Source organism: Nomia melanderi, chromosome 2 (assembly GCF_051020985.1).
Source record: "Nomia melanderi isolate GNS246 chromosome 2, iyNomMela1, whole genome shotgun sequence".
Lineage (NCBI taxonomy): Eukaryota > Metazoa > Arthropoda > Insecta > Hymenoptera > Halictidae > Nomia > Nomia melanderi.
In genome coordinates, this window is record NC_135000.1 from 5,067,621 (window position 1) to 5,091,243 (window position 23,623).

The 23,623-nt window shown below is 39.4% G+C and overlaps 1 protein-coding gene across 8 annotated transcripts in view; it reads left to right on the plus strand.

Moving 5' to 3' along the window:
* Positions 1-23,623, plus strand: part of heph (polypyrimidine tract-binding protein 1 heph) — a 517,180-nt gene that overhangs the window by 165,341 nt on the left and 328,216 nt on the right. The window contains exon 2 of one of the 8 annotated variants that reach the window (XM_076365033.1): positions 1,234-1,286. The exons of the other annotated variants lie outside the window; for them this stretch is intronic. The gene's annotated coding sequence lies outside the window, so the exon portion shown is untranslated. The remainder of the gene's footprint in view (positions 1-1,233; positions 1,287-23,623) is intronic. 8 annotated transcript variants of the gene reach the window in all.

Here is a 23,623-nt window from a genome sequence, read left to right on the forward strand (position 1 = left end):
CGCGATCCGGATCATTAATGCTAACTAAATTAATTAATGGCCACACGCGCCGCCGTATGACGTAACAGATGAAGATAATTAATACCGCAATAATTGTACCATTATTATATTGAAACCAACGAAGACTCGTAAGTTAATACATTTTATTTGGCTCTCATTTCGCGCCTGGTATCGGATTAATTATCATTAATCCAGATTATAGTGATTCTACGCGGACGCAACAATGTTCAACTTCGTAATACCGAAATTTCGATTGGAATTAATTATTATTCGACGTGATAATTCATTTAGCGACGGGCAAGCTTGTTTTAAATCGTTCCGAATCAACGGTTGATTAATTCCCTTGCATAACCGGCGGGGAAGATAATTAATTACCGTGACTAAACGAGAATACTGCGGTGAATAAGTATTCCTAAATAAGTATTCCTCTTTCGCTGTTCAATCGTCGAGTATTTTACTGACGATGATGACCCGTCGCGATAATTGCTCGGATAATTGGAAGAATCTTGTTTTGACTGACATAAAATACGTGAATAATGGGTGGCGTTAAAACCGACGTGAATAGAACACGTAAGAATTAATTTTGAATGAAAAATATGGAGATTCTAATTGAGATTGAAATAAGGTTCAAAGATAAAATTAATTTTCTTTAATTGTACTTTATACTTCTTAATATGTCAATCTACGTGACTTTTCGTTTTCCGTAATAAATATGATTTTAAACAATTTCTATTTATATACAAATTATTGTACCAACATTTATCAAATTTGTATTAAATTACATTTTATTCGTTTTAGTAAAACAAATTACAAAATCAAAATTCTAAATAGCAATTATCTCGTTAGCCTTTCATAATTCAACAATATTCGATTAAACTCGACCATTTAATTTTAAATAAATGTTATGTCTTCAAAGACAATTGTATCATTCAAATTCGAGTGACAACGTTAACAATTTGATTATATTGAATCATTTAATTTTCATTAAATGTTAAGTCTTCAAATACAATTGTATTATTTACATTCGAGTGGCAGCGTTAAAAATACAATTAAACCCAAGCATTTAATTTTAAATCAATTTCAAGTCTTCAAAGACAATTGTATCATCCAAATTCGAGTGACAACGTTAAAAAGGTGTCGCTTGTCGCAGGGCAGTGGTGCAAGCTATCGTGAAATTCACTTTCCAATGTATTCGCCGATCGATGTTGACTCCTACGCTCTCTTTTGTTTCAGGTGAGTTTCTTCCCCGTTTCCTGAGGGACCGAAAGACTTTTCGCGGCGAGTCGGTGAGTTAAGGTCGAAAGTTCCACTGGAATCCCATCCCCGTTGGGGGATCGACGATGGGTCTATTCGAGCATTGACATCGAAGCCGGTAGTCTAAGTCTCGGTGCCTTCCTGTCCCTGTGTTGCCAAGACAGTTCGCTCGGAACTGCAGACAAAATCGCAGATAACGTGTCAGTCAGTGATCTTTCTGTCCACATAACATAATTAACCCCTTGCCTTATAAAAACGTGTCAGACTCGTGACGAAGATTTTCAGCGTGATTTTACAAAGAGAAAACCCTAAATTAACTAAACCAATTCTTAAAATTCTTATTATAGATCCTAACTGATTTGATGTTGATGAAGCAGTAAGTTTTTAAAAATATATTTCTAAACTTGCTAAAATTTTCATTCCTTATGTGAGACATATGTATGTCTCATAAGTTTCATTGAAATCGACGTGCGCTGGTTGCAAAGATTCCCTCGTGAGAAATTATTAAAGAAATTGATTTACCAATACGTAAACTGAATTAAAAATCGATTAAAAATTGATTAAAAAGACAACAGAAGCTTCTGTAAGAATTTATTAAAGATATTTCTTTAGTAATACGCAAATTGAATTGCAAATCAATTAAAGTCTTAGTAAATGCAATCTTGAAGTTTCTATAGAGAAATTTCAAAAAATCAGTATAACACTAAAACTACCAGACGGACTAATATGACATGGTTTCTTCATTTTGCAATTATTAAACAAACAACAAATGTTTCTCTGAGAATGTATTAAAGACATTGATTCAGCAATACGCAAACTGAATTGTAAATCAATGAAAGTATCAGTAGATGCACTCTTGAAGTTTCTATACTTAAATTTCAAAAAATCAATATAACACTAAAACTACCATTTCCGGTTTTTTCTCTTTGTAATGATTAAAAAGACAACAGAAGCTTCTCTGAGAATTTATTAAAGACATTGATTCAGCAATACGCAAACTGAATTGTAAATGAATAAAAGTATTAGTAAATGCACTCTTGAAGTTTCTACACCTAAATTGCAAAAAATCAATTCAACTGCTCAGTAGTTTTAGTGTTACGGATTTCGAAGTTTCCGCGAGGGGTCGCGCGCGGCAATGGCGGATTAATCGGCGGGAAAAGCGTAGTTAACAGGGGGAAAGAGGTATCAATCGATCCAGGAAAGTTGCAGCTGTAACGACCGGGGAAACCGTGCAGCCGACCCCTAAAAGGCTCCCGTTCCTCCTTTTTTTCCGCGATCCGAACCGCACTCGGTTAATTAATTGTCGTTAATTAGCGCGTTCCCGCGCCTTCCTTTCCCTTTCTCGCGTTACGTTAATAATGCCCGTGGTAATGTCGTTTTTAATTACGCTCTATTACGTCGCTCTTTTATTACGCCTTTACCCGGGGCCGCGTTTGGAAACATTTAATTAGTGAACGGCGGACGTCCGACGTCTCGCGAAAACTCCGGGCGCAAGGAATCGCCGAAGAAGCGACGAAAACCGTGTTACGTACGTTGCTACACGCTAAACGCGCGGTCATTTCACGGTGTTACGGTATTTTTGGAGACTGACAAGCGTTGACAAGCCTCCGTTGACGCTGCTTGATGAATCGTTTTTGTATTTTCGGTATTCTTTCTTTGGGACAGTGTGGACGGAGCTTTTCGTTGGGATTCTTTGAAGGAATTTGTTTTTGGATATCATTGATTTTGTTTCGTGACGTTGTTCTACTGACATTTCATTTGTCTTAATTGTTATTGATCTTATTTGTCAATTTTTCTAAACTGTTTATTTTAATTGTCAATTTTTCTAAATCGTTTATTTCCATTGTTTATTCTTCTAAATTATTATTCATTTTCGGACTTATAATGTTTCAGGCTCGCGACAAAATTTTCAACTGAATTTGACAAATTTATTTTGTTAAAATATAAATTAAATATTACTCCTCTATTATCAATCAATTCTTTTCCTAATAAAGTATTAACGATAAGGAAATTCTATCGATCATATTTAAGAAATGAATCATATGGCAAGGGGCAAATATCACGAGCAAAATATATACTCCCGACTCTAGTACTCACAAAAACCTGCAGTTTTATAATAAAGCGTATCACCGTGACTGATACGAAACAGAATTTTATATTTTCCGCGTTAATTATTTCACATAACTGCAAGAAGTCTACTGTAAAAGGGAACGGAGCTCTTCATTAAAAGTTCCTTCGTGCGCGGCGGCGCTTTTTGTATTTATCCCGGGAGTAATTCCGAAATCCTCGAAATTAGACAGTCGTGTGTTCGTCACGGGTGAAAAGTACTTATCCCGGTTGTGAGAGAGGGGACCGCGATTGGTAAATCGATGGCGTCGCGTCGAGGGTGCTCACGAAATTCTAAATAACTGATCGCACCCCTGAGAATCGGTTACGAGCGGCCCGTTCTCGTTTCGCAGCCCCTTTCCGTCCGCTGAACAAAGAGGAAGTGGCCGGCTGCCCGGCATTACGCATTTACAAAATGAAATTGCGTTTCTCGGGCTGCGTACGCGGGCTGAGTGTCTTTATTTCTTCATGAAATACTCGACTTCATTTGCCCGGCGCAGCGGGAAGCTGCAGCTCAACTCGTTCTTGCAATTTTTCGTTTTAATCTGCGATCCGATCGATTCCTGCAACCGTTAGGGGTTGGTTTTTGTTAGCGATACTAGGGTGGAAATGCTGTTGACTCGATTTTGTTAATTTTTCGTATTATTATTTCAATTTGTGATGGGAATCTGCTGTAGAAGTGAAAATAGAAATTCAGTAATATGTACTTCTGAGCTGTTAGACATGCTAGGGGTGGCTTTTGTTTCAAATCTTACTGTGGATAGTGTAGATTCAGTTTTACTAATTTTCTTTATTAATGTCTGGATTTCGAATTTGCAGTTTTTTGCACAGATAATTAAAAACAGAGGTATCTACAGTGAATACAAATTTTTCAGTTGCTACAACAGTCAGGGGTAGCTTTTGTTTCGAATATTAGTGTATAAATCTGTGAATTCTATTTTGCAAAATTGTTTGTCTTACATTTAGACAACAAAGTATCAATGTTTTCTACAGACAATTGAAATCGAGTTATCTACAATAAATAAAAATTTGGTAATTAGATAATCTAGTTCAAACACAAGTTTTAATTAAACTGAATCCATATTTTTGGTTCCGAAAATTAAACTATTCAGCTAGAATCCGAGACTCCCAAAATCCCTATTAATCTTTCCTTCTTTAATATCAAAGTTCCCCGAAAAAAATAATAGCAGTGAAAGTTTTCGAATCTCCATCTTGTTCCCGTGAAAGATACACTTCCTTGGCCCACCGGAATGAAAAATGCGAATTCCGCAGTGAACAGTGTCCATAGAAATTGTTCCGGCGGTGTGCGCGTTGAAGTTACTAAAATTATGATTAAAGTTGATGAAACGACAAACGAGGGGCTGGCCGGGTGGCCTGTGTGTGGAAATTTTCCCCACCTGTTGCCGAACAATTCCCATGGAAACGAAGTTATGGCCACGGTTTCCGCCAGATAAATACCACGTACACGCGCGCGCGTTCCCGGTAACGAGCACGGGACACGGAACAACATGTTCACCACGTACGGGTACGCTGACACTGTCTCCGCAACGCGTTTCCACTGACACTGCCTTCTGTTGCCCGTGAAAAAGATTCTTTATGATCGTGATAAATGGAACGAGTAGGCAGCAAAATCGTGGACTCTAATGAACAAGCGTTAAATCAAGATAAAAGAAGAAAACACAAATTAAAGAATTTGCCTTTAAACTTCATCATTTAGAACAGTCTTCTATCAAAGACAATCGAGAATATTTCAAGCTAAAAATTCAAGGACTTCAATTAGTCTCATGGCGTCATGACTACCAATGCTCCCTAGGGTAGCAACATGGATCCTAAGGTTCCTAAGTAGAATGTCTTTAATGTAAACGTATTTTACATTTTAAATCATCTTCATTTACATGGCGACTTCCCTGGAATCAAGCTTCCCTGAATCAATGATTCCCATTTCATTCATTACCAGGGTAACCATCGAATCTATTACTTTAAGATCCTCTATCTTTGCCAGGATCCCTTAGAGATACCGATCAGATTAAGGACAAATGGTCAAAAGTTCAATTGATCATTTTACCAAAGCACTCTAAGCCATCGTAAACCTTTCTTGATCTCGAGGCATCAGTCGAAATAAGGGAATAAATTCGAAAAATTGAAACATCGAATGGAAAATCGAATTTTTCGAGGATACCCGGCTTGCCTGGAGTATCCAGCATCAATCCATCGCGCGACGGAGGACCGGGTACGACGTTATAAAGCAAGGAGCCTTGGGTAAACTAGCGGGACCATAGCAAGGATACTTTATGGGCCAATAACGGGGGCGTGTGTCTTGCCGTTGTAAATTATTAAGACGCCCCCCGCGCGCCGCCGCCTCCTCTGCGGCCGATAAAGCGCGTGGAGCTGATATCCGCAGGTCGCGCAAGCTGCAGGGACCATCGTCCTCGCGTCTCCGCCCGGCGGACAGGGACCTGGAGAGGAAATAACGTTTAACTAGATGTTTTCAGCGCGGCCGCGTGTGCACGGTAAATCATCGACGCTATATCCAGGACACTGAGAGCTTGTAACGGATGTACGGGAAAAAATGTCGAACTATTAACCGCGACTGCGATATTTCAGCTTTAAGGGAACCGTCTTACGCTTTGTTTGCTGTCGACTTGGTTGGAAGTTGCGGATGGTTCAGGTGAAAGGAGGTTTGTACATGGGAGGTCCTAAGTTGCATGGTTCAATTCGTTTGGAGCTGATGTTCAGGTAGTCTGAAGATGATGAGATGGAGTTCTGATTTAATAGGGTATACGCTAGCTTTAGATAGACCTAGTGACTTGGTGCAGTTTTGAATGGATTCAGCAGTTATTTAATAGGGACTAGTTAAGTTGGATTCATTGTGTCCTCAATTTTCACTGAGGGAGGATCTACACTTATGGACCTAGACTAGGGTCCATCTAACTTAGACTTAGATTATTCAAGATAGCTGAATCTATGGTACGATACTATGAAGATTTGACTAAGCAGGTTGAGTACTAGGACCTAGCAGCTAACTCAACCTTGCTACCTTCTAGTCTAGACCTAACCAAAGTCCTGATCATACCTAAACTTAGCCTAGCAGAAGTATGACCTAATCCTGAGATACAGACTGAGTTACTTACACCTAACCCTAGCTGCTCTCAGTCCTCTAAAAGCTGGATACACTATCAGCAAAGGAATTCCACACGATTCCTCGATGGTACATCAGAAAGTGTCTGATACTTAGGACATTCTTGAGGCTGTTCTCAGGTACATGCATATTTTTCACGTAGCACACGTAGCGTCGACAACAGGGTGACGATGTTTCGACTTAGGAGGTCGTCTTAAGTGCCCCTTAATATTAAGGAGAGTGGTGGCAGCCTTTATTGGCAGTCCTCCGCATTAATCCGGTTACGGGCTGCCGTACCGGGAAATTTGTGGGCGGTTATAAATTTTAAAACTTGTTCACGCACCTGCGTACCACATGGCTTACCCGCGGGTTAATCGACCGGTTTGAAATATTTCGCGTATCGGTGCTGCACTGCCGGCCAACTTAGCCGAGTAATGACACAGTGGGAAATTAATGCTAGACAGCGAACGGCAGTTTAAGCTGTTGTGATTTGCCTTCGTTTCGGAAACGTGTCGGCCCGGTGATGGTGAATATTTAATTCCGAGCTGGTCGGATCAGCCGGCTGCAAACTTCTGGGCAATATTAATGAAGTGTTAGCTGTTGACTTTTCGCTTATCGCCCTGGCTCCGTCACGGGATGTATTTTAATCTTGACAGTCGGTGATGTTTCTATCGATTCTTCCAATTGTTCTCGCGTGGTAATGGTTTTCACGAGTTGAACGACACCCGAATTGTATTTAATTCATCGGTCGAGAGATTGGATGAATTATATAAATACAGGGGACTCTATGTTTATTGTATTTATTTGATTATTCACCGTCACTATTTTATTTCTTATTAATTATTACTGTCTTCAAGAGAACATACAGATGAGAATATACTATTTTCAATTTCGTTCTTCATGTTAATATTTAACACTTAGTTAACCGAATCTCCCACTTTTCACTTAGCAACCCATTGCTTTAGTTTGTTTATTTCTTTATTTATTTATTAAGTATTAAACTGGGATTATTTGCAATCTATCAAATGTGCCTGTTGTCATAAAACAAGGTTCTTAACCAAATCAGTCGAATGAGTTTAATTAGAGTTTAACAGAAAGGTTATTATAGTACTTTTTAGTTACCTAAGTCAATCAAGCAACTAAAATGACCTCAAAGACCAACTTACAAGCAAAACCTGATGTCCCATTAACACTAGGTTAATAGAAATTTACCCTTTATTCTACTATTCCTACAAAAATGAATATTCATTTAACACAGTGCATACTGACAATGAGAAATCTCGTTTTCATATGAATACACTTTGCTAATTGCCACAGTATTGAGAAAATTATGAAATTTCATTCGAATTGATTATCTATTCAAAATATATTACATAACAATATGACATTTGAGTCCTTTTATATATAATAATACAAGTTGACCTCACTGGAAATCGCACAATTTAGTTTTCTAATTAGCCGATACGCGATGTGTCAACATAACCATTGACCAAACAATATTTATAAAACTCAATGCGCCCCAAATTGACACGTCCCGTTAACTTAGCGTCAATCTACATGATTACGGGGATCGTTTAGCTCATCAATGCCACCGAACAATTCGAGTTCGAAGGGTTAGACAAAAGGCGAATCGTTCCCGGGGATATTATATTTCAGGTAATGAGACTGAAAGTTCGTCGGGGGCCAGCCGTGATCCTGATTGGCCGGCTATTAACGACGCCCGGCCGTAACGATCATGTGGCGCGCGACAAATACAAATTAATTAATAACGTTCATAAACCACTCGCTCGCTCGCTCTCGCTCGCGGAGAGTAGCTTTAACGGCTACGCTCCGCACGGGGTTAGTTAATATCCGTTAAATTATCTCCGGTACTTAGGCAAAGATCATTAATTTATGTTCTGTCGTGCCCGGTTTTCGTGTGCACGCGCGGCCAAGGATTCCCTGCGCCGATGTTTGCATTAGAATTAAGTGGCGGCCTTCTAGCAGCGGTGCCTTTTGCGCCGGCAAGTGCGCCATTTTTTAGGAACCGCTGGGGAACAGCTTTGGACAGTTTAGCAAGTTTGCTATCGGCGTCTCAGTAATAATGTGTGTTACAGTATTTCATTAAGAGCAATCTGTATGAAATATGAAATGAAATTCAGGAGAAATCTGTATCAGCTCAGAAATCAAAAAATAATTTACTATTCATTATTGTTTATTAAGGCACAACATTTCTGTTCGGGATTTAGGACTCCCCTAAGCTGTTCAAGTTAAACAGTCATCAATCATTTTAAATGGCTGAGATGCGGTTTGGAATAATGTCCCCTCCGTAAGGTCTTGCTTAGATGATGTGTCTTATGTTAGTATGTACATCATAATAGAATTTCGTGAGGATTAATGTTTCTGTTTATTACTTGTGTGAAGTGTCAGTTAAGAATAATGTTCCCTCCGTAGCGTCTCGCTTAGATGATGCCTTGTGTCTCACGTTGCTATGTACTGGATAATAGCATTCCCGAAGTATTAATGTTTCTTTTTAATATTCTTGTAAGGTGTCCGTTAATATTGTTGTTGGCCCGATCCATTCAGTTTTACTTAACATTTCCCTCGTCCCTCTTTGAAATTCACGAACACAGCAGACCAGTAATGGATTGTCCCTTCAGGCAGCTTCGCCGCGCGAAATTGCGATGGCCCCAAGATGGCGCGAGCCATCGTAACCTGTCTCATGACCATTTTCAGAGTTGGCAGTCACTTTAATCCCATCCGTCCCGAACCGTGTCGCTTTTTAAAAGCTACAGTACTAGTTGATTGACTGAGCAGTTGACTGGAGCCTGGTGGAAGCATCCACTTAGGCCGGCTCGATCGTCCGAGGCCCCGCTCCTACCAGCCGGCGTGACATTTCTCCCGGTTTAGCATTTGTAATTACTCCGATTCGGATCCGGCGTTTCCTTCTACCGTAACGTCCCCCGTTTCTACGATTAAGTGATTGCAAACTGCAGGACAAACGTCCCTTTGTCCCGACTAGGCGCAGGCATAGCAATTACTCTTAATTAAGGGCCGATGGCTAAGTTTTGGACAGTTTCGGGGCTGTCTAGATTTTGTTTAGCGTTCCTGGAGGGATTGATCATTGTTAGAGGACTTAGATTTTTTGTGAGTGGATGTAGTGCCCGGAAATTGTGTAGCTCCGTTAGGGGATGGGTTTTGAAGGAGTTCGATACTTGTCTTTGGGTATTTTGACCCAATTTTTGGGTATTATTACCTAGTGAATGATCAAGTGATTGGGGTGTGTTGGAAACATAAGCTAGATCGGTAGACATTTAGCTACCTGCTAGGTGGACGCTTTGTGTATTCGAAGATTTCAGTTTTTGAGAATCTGGCAGTTTTAAGATTTAGAACTAGACCTGGGTTTGTTCTAAGTTAGGTTATTCTAATTTAAGTATTCTAGTGATTAGGCTATATATTCAATAGAAAAAAGAGGTAAAACATCACTATTAGTGCTAGAACCAAAACATTATAGTCACTTTTTAATCAGTGCATTCAGTATTCAAAGGCGTCTGAAAGATTCGTTCAAGTTTATTGAGTCTGTCAGCAGGATTTTCATGCGTCCCCAAAATTCTCTACACTTTTGACAGCAGTCGAAGCTTGTTGAAAACCGCGGACACGTGTTTCCAGTTTATGGATACGCAGATTGGCATCGGGATAACAGACAGGCAGGGCGTGATCATTTTCACGGTGAGAATTGTTAGCATCCAGCTGCGATCCTCTTCCACTGGGCGCTTCATTGAGACAACCGGCGGAAACATGCTACTCACGTGACGAATGTTCGATCGAGTATTTTCTGATTTACGAGCAGTCGTTCGGGGTGAAAAGAGGGTGGATTTTAACGATCGTCCGGGAACCGCGAGATGTCACATCGGCGTGGATGGACCTCTCAGCTGCGGCGCTGGTTCGATTCGATTTTAGTGGCCGGGATTTAATACTCCATTTAATGCGTGTACCCGTGAAAAATGATGGTCGGCATTATTGGACGGCCGCCAGTAAAAATGGCCGGGAATCGATGTATTGATTAATGATCGCATGAACGGGACACCTTCCTGTTTTAATGATTCTCGCGTTCGCGAGTATGGAAACTCTTGTCCATCCACTGTGCCTCTGACTTCATATCCATGTAATCTCCCGTTTCGGTTTCGTTGCGTGAACCGGAAATTGGAAACAAATATTTCGACCCATTAAAATTTGATAATGGGGAAAATTGGGAAATTTAGAGCTTTAATAATTGTTGAATTTGAAACTTCGGTAATTGGAAAATTTGGAATTTTGGCACTTGAATAGGGGGATAATTGGAAAATTTGGAATTTCGGAACTTTGATCATTGAAAGATGAGAAACCTTGTAACATCGATAATTGGGAAGCTGGAAAATTGGAAACTGTGGGACTGTGATAATTGGAAAATTTGAAACTTTGGAACTTTGATAATTGGAAAATTGGTAAATTGGAAACTTCGAAATTGTGGAACTTTGATAATTGGAAAATTGGAAAATTTGGAACTTTGATAATTGGAAAATTTGAAACTTTGGAACTTTGATAATTGGAAAATTTGAAACTTCGAAACTGTGGAACTTTGACGATTGTAAAATTTGAAACTTTGGAACTTTGATAATTGGAAAATTTGAAACTTTGGAACTTTGATAATTGGAAAATTTGAAACTTCGAAACTGTGGAACTTTGACGATTGTAAAATTTGAAACTTTGGAACTTTGATAATTGGAAAATTGGAAACTTTAACACTTTGGAACTCTAATAATTGAAAAATTTGAAACGTTGGAACTTCGATCTTAAGAAAACTTAGAAATCTGAACCTTCAGAACTTCGACAACTATAAAATCGTAAAATCTGGAACATAGACCGTCAATAATTATAAAATCAGAAATTTGCAACTTCGTAACTTTCAAAATCACCAACTTCAAATCTCAATTCATCCAACCCCCCAAACAAACACCCGAAAATCCAAACCCTTATTTCCCAGTTGCCATCACAGTACACCAAAGAAAGCAGCACTCAGCCAAACTCTGCCAACCGAATTAATCGAGATCCAACTTCCAAAACATTCGATTCCCCTGCAGCGGCAGCGAAGTCACGTTTCCGTGGTACCAGTCGCTAGGAAGTCGCCGCAGGTACGCGACACCGGTTGAAACAGTTAAGGGGCCGCGCGAGGAGTCTGCCAGCAGAAAAAGCGGAAAAGAGCCAAAGGTACTAGTTCCTCGGTAGGCGTCGTTCGAACTTCTGGCCGAGTGTCGGTGGCACTTAGACGTGGTTCGTTAGTTCCTGGAGATTGCATCTCCCTGGATTTAGCTAGCAAGTTACCCGCGGCTTCCCGCTCCGCGGAGGGGCGGCCTGCACGTCGGCCATTACCAGACGATTGCCGGCTCCGAGTGCAATTTCGTTTCCGGATATTGAGGCTGGCCGGCCCGCAATTTCTTAGCTGCCACTTAAGTATCCACTATTTTTCGCCCACGAGTATACTTACATGGGATCCCTCGATTGATCTTCGTTTCCCTCTCCCTCGGGCCAGATGAGTTCCGTGAGGTCTATTCACTTATCATTCCCTTGGTCCTCGGTAATTACTTGACGATGTTGCGCGGGGAACCGACGATGAACGTCTGTCTGACACGTGAGAGAGCCTCTTCGGCGACTGGTCCTCCATTCGTTTTATTAACGCCCAAATTTGGACCGTGGACTCGGACATATTTCTTTTCCTAGTGTGTCTACGTACTTTTGTAGCCTCTTTCTAGATTGGTAGATACATCATTGCTCTATGTTCGTGAGAAACGGTCGTCAAACAGCGGCAAACATTCGCGAACGTCGGTATTAAGTGAATTAGATATATTGTATCAGAGGTTCGAGTGAATTTTGAGATTGTTAATAATCATTTATCAAATGAGTAGGAATAAAATTGTTCTTGATAGTTAGTAGTCTTCAGTCTTCAACATTTCAATTTCAATGTCAATTTGTCATTAATTAGATCAATCCGTAGAACTATTTACAGCAAGAACCAATTCGACATTCATTTCGGAAGGTTACTTTAATAAACTGTGAGTACAACGTGTAGCAGCGACCAAAGTTGGACGGTAAGATTCTCCATCATGGATAATCTAGATTGACGGTCCAGTAGCTTCCAACAGGCTCATAAATCTGAAATTAATGTCCACCTCAGCTGTCTTCTCATGCTGTCTCACCATTGCCGAAACAATCTATCGAAACTCTCCGCTTTTGGCAATAATATCCCGCGGGACCTAGCTGGAAGATTGAAATGGCGGAGGTGGACGATCCTTTCTTGTCGCGGCTCGTATTTCTACGCCGCCAAATCCTCGGTATAATCGCGAGATCGCGCGGTGGAAGGACTCAATTGCACGCTGATGGCTTTTCGAATGCCCGCCACGTGCACGGAACGGCTTCGTCTCCGCACAGGATTTCAGTTTGCCTCTGGAACATCCTCGCAGCTAATGCGTCAGTTATTTCGTTGCAGTCTTGCGCGTTCCCTATAAATCAACCTGCCGAATTTCCAATCAGAACATTTTTCTTAAATTTTTAAATAAGGAGTTTGGGGGAATTTTGTAATAATTGTCTTGTTGGTTGGAGTCTGACATTTCTTTAGGATTTTTATACTTAGGTTGGTTTGAGAAATGGGAGAATTTGGAAATTGGGAAGTTTGGGATTTTAATAACTGGAAGGTCAGAAAATTTGAAATTTTGATAACGGGGAAATTGGAAAATGGAAAATTTGAAACATTGATGACTGGAAAATGGGAAAATTTGAAACATTGATGACTGGAAAATGGGAAAATTTGAAACTTCGGAACTTCAATAATTGGAAAATTTAAAACTTTGACAACAGGAAAATTAGAAAATTCGGAACTTTGGAACTTTAATAATTGGAAAATTTTAAACTTTGACAACAGGAAAATTAGAAAATTCGGAACTTTGGAACTTTAAAAATTGGAAAATTTGGAGCTTTGGAATTTTAATAATTTGAAAATTTGAAACTTCGGTACTTGGAAACTTTGGAACTTTAACACTTAGAAAATTTGGAGCTTTAATAATTAGAAAATTCAAATTAGAAACTTTGGAACATTAACACTTAGAAAGTTTGGAGTTTTAATAATTAGAAAATTCAAATTAGAAACTTCTGAACTTTAACATATGAAAATTAAAAAATTTAAAACATTGAAACTTTAATCATTGGAAAATTTAGCCATCTCTAACTATTGCAGTACCTCTGTACTTCTGTTCAATTTTCCAGCTTCTCTTCAGCTTCTATTTAAATTCTCAAAAACTCATCACTATTCCTCTTTCTTATCCACTAACATCCCACTACTTATCTAATCCCTCAGCCATTGTTTAACTCTCCTCGAAACAAAAAGTACTCACAATGTCCCCAGTTCAGCAACGTCTCAACTAACATCCATTCGAAATGTCATTCCCAGGATCCTGCATTCCGTTGGCTCTGCTACGTTCCTGTCGATTACTCTTTGTCTCAACGAATCCCTGGGGACTTTTCTCGTCCCTTTCCCTCGCCGTGAAAACGGTCGTAGACGTCGTGAAACCCTCGGCTGAATTTGATTCCCGTGGGATGCTTCAGCGACGCGCGTCTCCCGAGTATTTTCGATTTCGACGTGGTCGTCTTTCTCTTGGTCCCCCGACCGTCTTTCTCTTGATTCCTAGCTGCCCCGTCAAAGGGAATTATTTTTCCCTGATAACGAATTCCATTAAGCTGAAAGTATGCCTTTTATCATTCGTTAAAAAAGCTCCTTCCCACTCACTCCCCTACTCTTTTCCTGGCTTTTCATCAATTATTTGATTAACGGGGTGGACAGAGGGGGGTGGGCATGAATGAATTATGCGTGCCGAGGTAATGGAGGGTTTGCCGGCCACGCGGTTGTGTCAGCAACCGGGAAACAGCTTTCTGGGGAGTCTTCGGACATTTCTTGGTGCTTCCATGCTGGAAATTCTGTTCGCTGCTGAGGGAAGTTCAAGTTTGGATGCTAGGGACATTTTGTTTGTTGGACTTGTAGCATTGGGACCATAGATTTACATTAGAAAAAATCTTTGACTATAGTAGCTACTATACATTTATAGAATACTGTTATTTACATCGTAAATTAAGTGTGTTCTAGAGGTTAGTAATTTAGAGTATTGTAGATTGGGATTAAGTTTGGATGATGACATTTTTTTTATTGGGGTTGTAGGATTGGGACCATAGATTTACATTAAAAAAATGAAATCTTTGACTATACTAGCTACTATACATTTATATCGTAAATCAAGTATGTTCTAGAGATTAGCAGTTTAGGGTATTGTAGATTGAGATTCGGTAGATCACACGCGCATTATATAAATTTAAGTGACTCAAAGGCTAAACAATATTATACCAATTGCCAAAATGAGAATTTCAAAATCTTCATATATTCTTCCTAAGTATCGTTCAATTCATGATAATATTTATAGAAACATCATCATGTATACACATATATTAAAAGATTACTCAAAAGGAAGTCTAGTAATAAAAATTGATTTCTTTTTATAAAAATGACAAAACTTCGACATGTCGAAGTTTGTGATATACAAGGTGACGTAGGAGTAAGGTATCGATGATACCAGCGCGAGAGGTATCATCAGAGATAGTGTCTGCAGCGTTTTCAAGAGTCCCCAGTCTGGAAGAACAGAAACTCGTTGAAACAACCCTTCCAGCTGTTGGGCAGGAATGGGTAGAATTGCTCGAACACGCGACGACTGGATGTCCCGGCGTATTAATTAACCATTTAAACGGTGCACACTGTGGCTGGCGCAGGGTCGAGGTGTCAGGAGACTTTCGATCGGAAACTAGAAAAGTAATCCGAGTAATGGCTCTCGAGGACCGCGAAGCAACCGCTAATTGAAAGCTCGCGAATTGTCGCAGTATCCGCTGGGAGCTTCCATTCAGCAGCACTGCGTGTACTGCGTCTTGAACTCAGCCGCCATGTTTGAAATTTAAAGAAATAAAATTTGAAAAAGTCAGACGAACAAACTTGAAGAAACGAAAAGGAAAGTTAAGGTTTTAAACGGTTGTCTGAGGAAAGCAAGTCAACGATTTATGAGATTAAGAAATTTTCTAAAAATTCCAGTTAATATTTATCTTTGTTATTGACAAGTTTGTAGATTAGAGTTTACAGCTTTAAATAATAGAATCTGGAACCTAGATACTACTGATTTCCTGAAATTTATCAAATATTTTTCAGTCAACTCAAACGCACTCCTTTAAATACACATATGTCAATATATGAAAAAATTGATTCGTATCATTTTTAAACAGTGGCACAATTTATCAGAATATACGTCACTGATTGTATGGTAATAAATATGAAAAGATATCTAAATCTCCTTAAAACCACTATTAACTAATTTTCATCCATAAATGGACTTACATCGTTCTCAAAATATTCCAATTAATCAAAAGAAGTTTAACTCTAAAATATTCCTCAAAACATTTTCCTTAAAAGTAGGATAACTCCAGTTGTATCTAAAACAATCCACTATTCCCATTAACAATTCTATTAACCCCTTGAATTCTAACATCGTATCAAACGAAACCTGTTAACCCCTTGCCTTACGATTTATTTCTTAGCTATGACCGCTGCAACTACTTTATCTTTAATAACTTATTAAAAAACAAAAAATTCTAATGCCTATTTCATGTCTACGTTTACTCCAAAGGTTAGCAGTTGATAACAGAAAAGTAATATTTAATTTGTATTTAAAAACAAGAAGTAACACTTAGCTTTCTCAAACTCAGTTTAAAATTTTCGTCACGAGTCTAACACGATATTGTAGGTCAAGGGGTTAAACATCTCAATCTATCAGAAAATGAACTTCCATCACCTTGAAACTACAAAATCCCATATCTCGCACTTGATTTGAGTGGTTTCACGCGTCAGTCGTCTTGATTCGAAAAAAAAGGAAACGCTAGGAGATGAGGAACGTGACGATACCGCTAATGAGCACGTTTAAAAATATCCAATCAATGTCCGGCGGCGTGGACCGGTTTCAATTAGATTCGATTGACTGTCCAGTCTTAATTGAAGAGTTTAGCGATGCGGCAGTTCCTCGTGGCGGGGGCCGAATTAATTTCAGCAATTAATAAAATCGAAAACGCGCGGACCACGTGCTTACCGGCGCGTCTCGCGGAACGGGCACGTTCGATTTCTGTGCAAACGTTCCGAACGGAGGATACACCGATATATAACGGGCTGGATAATGGTTATTGGCCGATTTTCACACGGGCGCAGCGCGTCCGCGTCCGCGAAAATCGAATTGTTCTGCCGTGAATAACGAACGTTGTTGTTTCATTAAATTATGTTTACCCTATTGATTGTTTCAGTGAAACGCTCCCAGCCGTGTTTCTTTTTAGAGGGGAACTCGACGGTTTCCACGTTTTTCGATTGTTGGACGATCTGCTGGCGGGTCGCTCGTGACCCACTGGCATAATGCTTTTTGCTTGTTTGCGGTTAGATGAATTTCGTTTCGATTGGAATACTGTTGTTATTTTTTGATTAATGTTGGTTTTTGGAATTTTGTTGTGGTTAATGTTTATCGTATATTGCGTGGTTTATTCGTGCAATGTAATTAGTTGGTAATGTGAAATTTGACTTAATTGAGAATTGGGAAATTTGTTCGAATTGTTGGCAGTGGGTTTACCTAAATATAATGAATGATTCGTTTGTATTATATATTACATAATTCATAATATACAGTATATTTCAGCAATACAATTACAATTATTAACGTTAAATTTAAAATTGAAAATTCAAAAATTCATTAAAATCTTTGACAATAGCTTTACCTGCATTGAAAGATACGTTTATGATTACTATACATTATATAATTTATAATATACAGTACACGTGTGCAATATAATTACAATTATTAACGTTAAATTTAAAATTGAAAATTCAAAAATTCATTAAAATCTTTGACAATAGCTTTACCTGCATTGAAAGATACGTTTGTAATTACTATACATTATATAATTTATAATATACAGTACACGTGTGCAATACAATTACAATTATTAACGTAAAATTTCGCTTCAAATTAAAAGTTCCAAAATTCATTAAAATTTCCAGCAACAGTGTTGTCAAAATATAACGAAATATTCGTTTGCAACGCGTATGAAATTGTTTGAAAATTGAATGTCGTAGTTGCGGGCAACAATATTCTTTTAGCATAGGTAATTTAAATAATTACGCTCGCGATTAATAGGCCTGTATTAGCGTGGCTGTATCGCGATAGGGTCAGAGATTAAAATGAACGGTGCCGGGATCCCGCAGGGTTTATTTTCAGGCATGGACACGTTACAGACGATCGAGAACGTACGGTTCGATTAACGGGTAATTGGCCGATTAACGCCAATTCGATTGATCGGTAATTATTTTACGAGCTCGATGTACTTTACCCGATAGTTTGTATTCAAGGGACATTATCGAAGTTACGGGTCGCCGGAGGTATTCTCTTACGATTCACTTGACGCGTTTTTATCCTATCACCAAAATCGATTTTATCGTCGATTGGATACAATTATTTCAATCCGGCATTGTTCGTCAGTGTAACCCGAAACAGACGTCGATAGTATATTTTTTATATTCCTGGTCACCCGGTCGGATTTAATTGCACTTGAAAATTGATTGCGAAACCTCGGATATTTGACATTTTCAACGATTATCATTCGGTTCTCTGCGAGAATAATTATTATAATAATAGGATATAATTAATGCACTATAATTTTCGATATTCTAACGTTGATATATTCTTGGAAATTACAAGTAATAATTTTTAGATTTTACACAAGAATTTTGTGGCTTCAAAAATGATTCGTTATTAACTGCACCATAGATACTCGAATAATTAATTAAATAAATTACCAGAATTATTGCTGTAAAGTCTCTAATATTTGATACTCGATGCAGTTATAATTCTCTTAAAAAGTAACAGTTATGCTACACAATTATAATTAACTATACTATATTATTAAAGTCTAATTAACTATACCATACTACTAAACAACAATTAACTATACCATACCATTAAACTACAATTAATTACACCACATCACTAAACCACCATCAACTCCACCACACAACCAAACTATAACCAACTATACCACCCTACAAAACAATAATCAACCACACCAACCCCCAATTCTGATCACCCCCGAAAAACACTAAAAACACCCCAATATTCTCAAAAATCCAGTCCGAATAATCTTCTTACTCACTAAACCGCCCCAACAGTTCCCTAGCTCACTTACCAAAACAACTCGTGCGACAACAGCGAGACAGACATTCGCCTTGATATTCCCCAGGAAAAAACAATCTCTCGCGATAATATTCTATCGAGCGTATCCAGCCGAGATGGTGCTCGCGGCCCGCTCGAATCCGTTTTAAATAATAGAGCGGCGTAAACAATGGCTGGCCCGGTCGTCGAGTTTTGAACGAGGGCCAAATCGTCGTCGTTCGTCGTCGACGTCGCGATTAAAGGAACGAAAAGGAGTGCCACGCGCAGGAGACCCCCGCGCACGCGGGGGCTGCTACAGGGAAGGAGGAAATAACGAGTTCGGACTTGGCCGAGACTTTCTTTCTTTTTTCCTTGGTCCTTTTATTTTTTTCGTTCTACCAAGAGGGTCATTAGCGTGTCTATAAATAAAATAATCGTCGGCCGTGTCTTTTGTTGAGTCGCGACGCCCCGAGTTACTACCCCTATTCTCCTTTCGGTTACACGCTCCAGCGACAACCCCCGGCGACCGAATCGGATCGATCACAGTGAAAGGATCCAGCGTCTGCTGCTGGCGGTTAATCGCATCGGCGGCTAATTGTTGATTGGGGACGATCGTGGCTCGTCAATCCTACGGCCCAATGAATATTTCATCTTACTTCCGTGCCTCCCGGGAGTTACCATTGAACATTTTATTTATTTAGTGGGATGAGGCTTGTTTTAAGGGTTCTTCTGTTTGGGCAACAAGTTGGCGGCTTTGTTTATTGATTTGGGTATTTGATCCTTTTGTTGTTGAACAGCTGCTGGGTGAAAGTTAGTAATTCGACTTGGAAAAGGTAGCTTTGCTGGTGGATTTTGTGCAATTCGAATTAGTAGGGATAATTAACGTCTTGTCGTACGATTTGTTTCTGGCATGATCGATGCAACTAGATTATCGTTAATGATTTATTAGTAATATTTGTTAGGAAAGTAATATTTAATTTGTAAGGGACTAAATAACACTTGAATTTGTGATCAGTTTAAAATTCTCGTCACGAGTCTGACACGATATTGTAGGTCAAGGAGTTAATTATACGATGCACATGGAAACTGACAATAAAAATTGATTATACTATAGATTATTCTACATATTATATTATTTCAAAATTAGTTGCAACTTTAATTTTTATTCCTTGAAACATTCCAATTCCTAATAACTGAAACGTAGAATCAAAAACATTTATCTCTTCGGCTTTGAATCAGTCATCTTAAAACGGTATTACTCCCTTGAATGATATTATTTATTTTTCCAGATGAACATATAATTCTTTTTCCTTCTCTTTTATCGTTAGAGTACGTTCTACCTACATTTGTCTATCTTCTACGAGCATGCATTTTATTCTTTAATTTCATTGCTTGCACAATGACAGATTTTTCAACCTAAATTCCATAGTTAGCAGGTGTATTTTCAAGGCAACGATTCAATTACCTACGAAACTCAAGTTCCCGTTACACAAACTTCAAGCTGGAAGTCTCTCGTATTATTCAAAAGAAATCCCATCGAGTCTTGAGAGATTTACTCGAATTGATTAGAAGAACAGATAACCGATAGTTGAAGGGTTGATCCGCGGCAAGGGGGTCGACGCGTCATCTGCGTGCACGTGTTGTCTCCGTGAGGGTTCTGGTCCTGCTTGAACGCGTCCCACACCACCGGTGCCGGGGCAAGGCGAATCGAAACTACCGAACTACTCCGGGCAATTAGTAATAACTAATTAGCCATCAAGGACAGGGCTGGTCGTCGAACTGGGGAAGTAGCGGAGAACTTGGGCTCAGACTGTATCGGCGACTGAAGCTGCCAGAAATCGTAACCTGCCGTCGGAATAGCTTCGATCAGCAGACACCCCCGCTCAAGTAGTTATTCTTAATTGGCTGCTTACGAGTTCGGGACATCCAGTCCGCCCGTGCTACGCGTTAATCGTACTTCCGGCTTTGGATTCCGGTCCATTGATGATTGACTGTTTTCTCCGGGATCACCTGAAATCTTCTGCGGTTCTGAGAATTAATGTTTGATGCTAGAAGTCTTCAAATTGGTTCAGAGGTATTTTAGTTACCATTGTTTAATTTTGTTAATTTTTTTAATAGCTATATAAAGGTTAGTTAGCTGTATATTAGTTAGTGTTGTATCTGAAATATTCCGGTCCATTGGTGATTGACTGTTCTCTCGGGAAGCACCTAAAATTTTCTGCGATTCTGAAGATTCATTTTGGATGCAACTTTTGACGATAGAAGTCTTCACTTTGCTTCAGAGGTATTTTAGTTATCATTGTTTAATTTGGGTAATTTTTATTTAATAGTTATGTAAAGGTTAGTTAGGTATATATTAGTCAGTGTTGTATCTAAAATATTCCGGTCCAATGATGATTGACTGTTCTCTCGGAGATCACCTGAAATTTTTGGCGATTCTGAAGATTCAGTTTCGATGCCATTTTTAATGATAGAAGTCTTCACATTGGTTCGGAAGTCTTCAACTTGGTTTAGAGATGTTTTAGTTATCATTGTTTAATTTAGATCAAGATATTAAGCATGAATTACCTTTCTTTTAATAACTACATGAAGATTAGTTAGCTACATATTAGTTAGCGTTGTATCTAAACTATTATTGCATTTAGATTCAAATCGAATTCTTTAGAATTTTAGTATCGAGAGTTTCAATTCTATTTCAATTATTTGTTACATTTGCTTTCAGTGTACAATTTACAAGATAGACGTTGTTAAAGTGTAGGTTAAAAAAGGGTTGAACAGGGGCTGCTTCGTCAGAAAGTAGGGATGGAAGAACAGGATATCCGGCAGGAAACGGAGGCCGCACTCATTGCATTCAATCGACTTTCAATTAATGGCGGACTCCTATTTTCAGCGAAAGAGGGGGATAACAATGGAGTGATAACGAAACGGATCTTATTCGCGTGGTAAATCGCTCTTATTCGTTCCCTGTGCCTAATTGGGACACGGTTATTATTCCAATTTCCCGTCGATCTATAAAAGAACAATGTTAAAAATCAAACATTCCCACGTCAACCATTCACTCTCCAAACACAACAAAATTTTCTAAAAACCTATCTCTCCCAATATACACAAGTTCTTCAAAAATCTTCCTCGGTCTTCACAGTTTCCACAATTTAACCCCATTAAATCTGGTATAACAAAATTATAAAGTTTAACATCAAGCTTTCCATAACGTGTCAATATGTAAAATGTTAAAATAAAATACTCATGTCCTTTAAATTACACGCGATGTCTCGCGATCTTCATAAAAATGTGTATCAGAGAATTTCTATTTTCTATACTAAACATTCGAGTGCAAAGGGTTAACAGTTGTCGACGAGGAGCTCGTCGGATTTCGGTAATTTCTTTTCCAAATGTTCGGCGCAGCTAGACGAAGCAATTCCTGGTTGATCTACGATTAACGATCTGACTGGGACGAAGACTTAATCGGAATAACCGAGATTCCTGGCTCCAGGACCTGCAGCAGCCTCTGGAGTACCCAATTCCAGGTTAACCTCGTTCGTCCTGGTAACTAAGTGCCGCAATCCTGTCGTGGATTCTCGTTTCGAAACTTAATCGCTCCCTGCCCGGGCGAGAGGGCGTATCGAGATTTCGCGTGTCGAAGAACGATCATCCAAGAACGAGCCTCTCGAATCTAACGAATCGCATACTGGCCCCGGCCGGAACGCTGGCGCATCACTTTCCGGTTACGCCGGCCAGCAACGCGATATTTTTTACGGACCCTTCGGCAACTCGCTCGATAACACGAGCCCGGCGGATGGGAAACGCGTGGGCGGCGAATGGAACAACGTCCGATCGCGTTGTTCATCAAGAAACATCGTTTTAGGGGATGCCACGCTCGGCTCGTCTACTTACCACTGAAGAATCCTAATTTTGGGAATAGATTTTTGGTTTATTAATTTTAGTGTTCTGAACATTAATATAAACTATAAGGAAGACCTATACTAGATATTGTATATATTCAAAGTTTAAAATTACGATATGGGTCTCTTCTGACCCGGTCGTCGGTGGAAGAAGCAATCTTAGACGATGAAAAGATTGTTGTTCCTTTATGTTAGAAAATATTTCAAACAATAAATTTATTGTCCTTTATTTAACAGTTATTCCATTTATTTAGGTATCAATTTACGAATTACTACATCAGTTTGTTCAAAAATTCCTTAAGGAGTAGCATCTGTACCTTCTCAACCATTATACAAGAGGAGATCTCCGAAAATAGGTCACTCTGGTCACTTCTAATTTTTGCCCCAGCAATTACGTCACGGTTCACGGGTCACCGAAAAGAAGGCGAATCCAGCGGAGCCTGCAGGCATTCGTTAATTCAGTAAATAGAGGTAGCATCAGGGGGTCGCGATATTAAACGTGAATGATACAGAGAACTGAAGATAGAGGGTCGAAGAAGAAAGATGAAGAAAGGTGAAGAAAGCAGGTGAAAGGGATGGGGTAGCAAGAAGGGGGTGCATCGTGACAGCAAAGCATTCTCCCCCGCGGGATAGAGGAGCCCGCCTCTTCCTTATCGAAATTCTTAATTAGAAAATTTTAATTATGTTTTGAGTCACTTCGGTAGGCGAGATCCGAACACGTGGGGCTCTTCCCTCGCGTTGAAAAGAGAGAAGGGGCCATTTAAAAAGGGGAGGCCCGGCAAAAGGCACGCGAGAGGAGCGAAACAGAAACAGCGGGGGTTCCAGGGAGTAGCAAACTTCCCTGCGCCGATGGTGATAGTGAATTTCTGCGAGATACCTTAGGAGAAAAGGGCCGCGAGAGGAGGGGGCTTGAAATGCCGAAGGTAATTAAGCTCGCGCCTCATAAAGATCCTCCAACGACG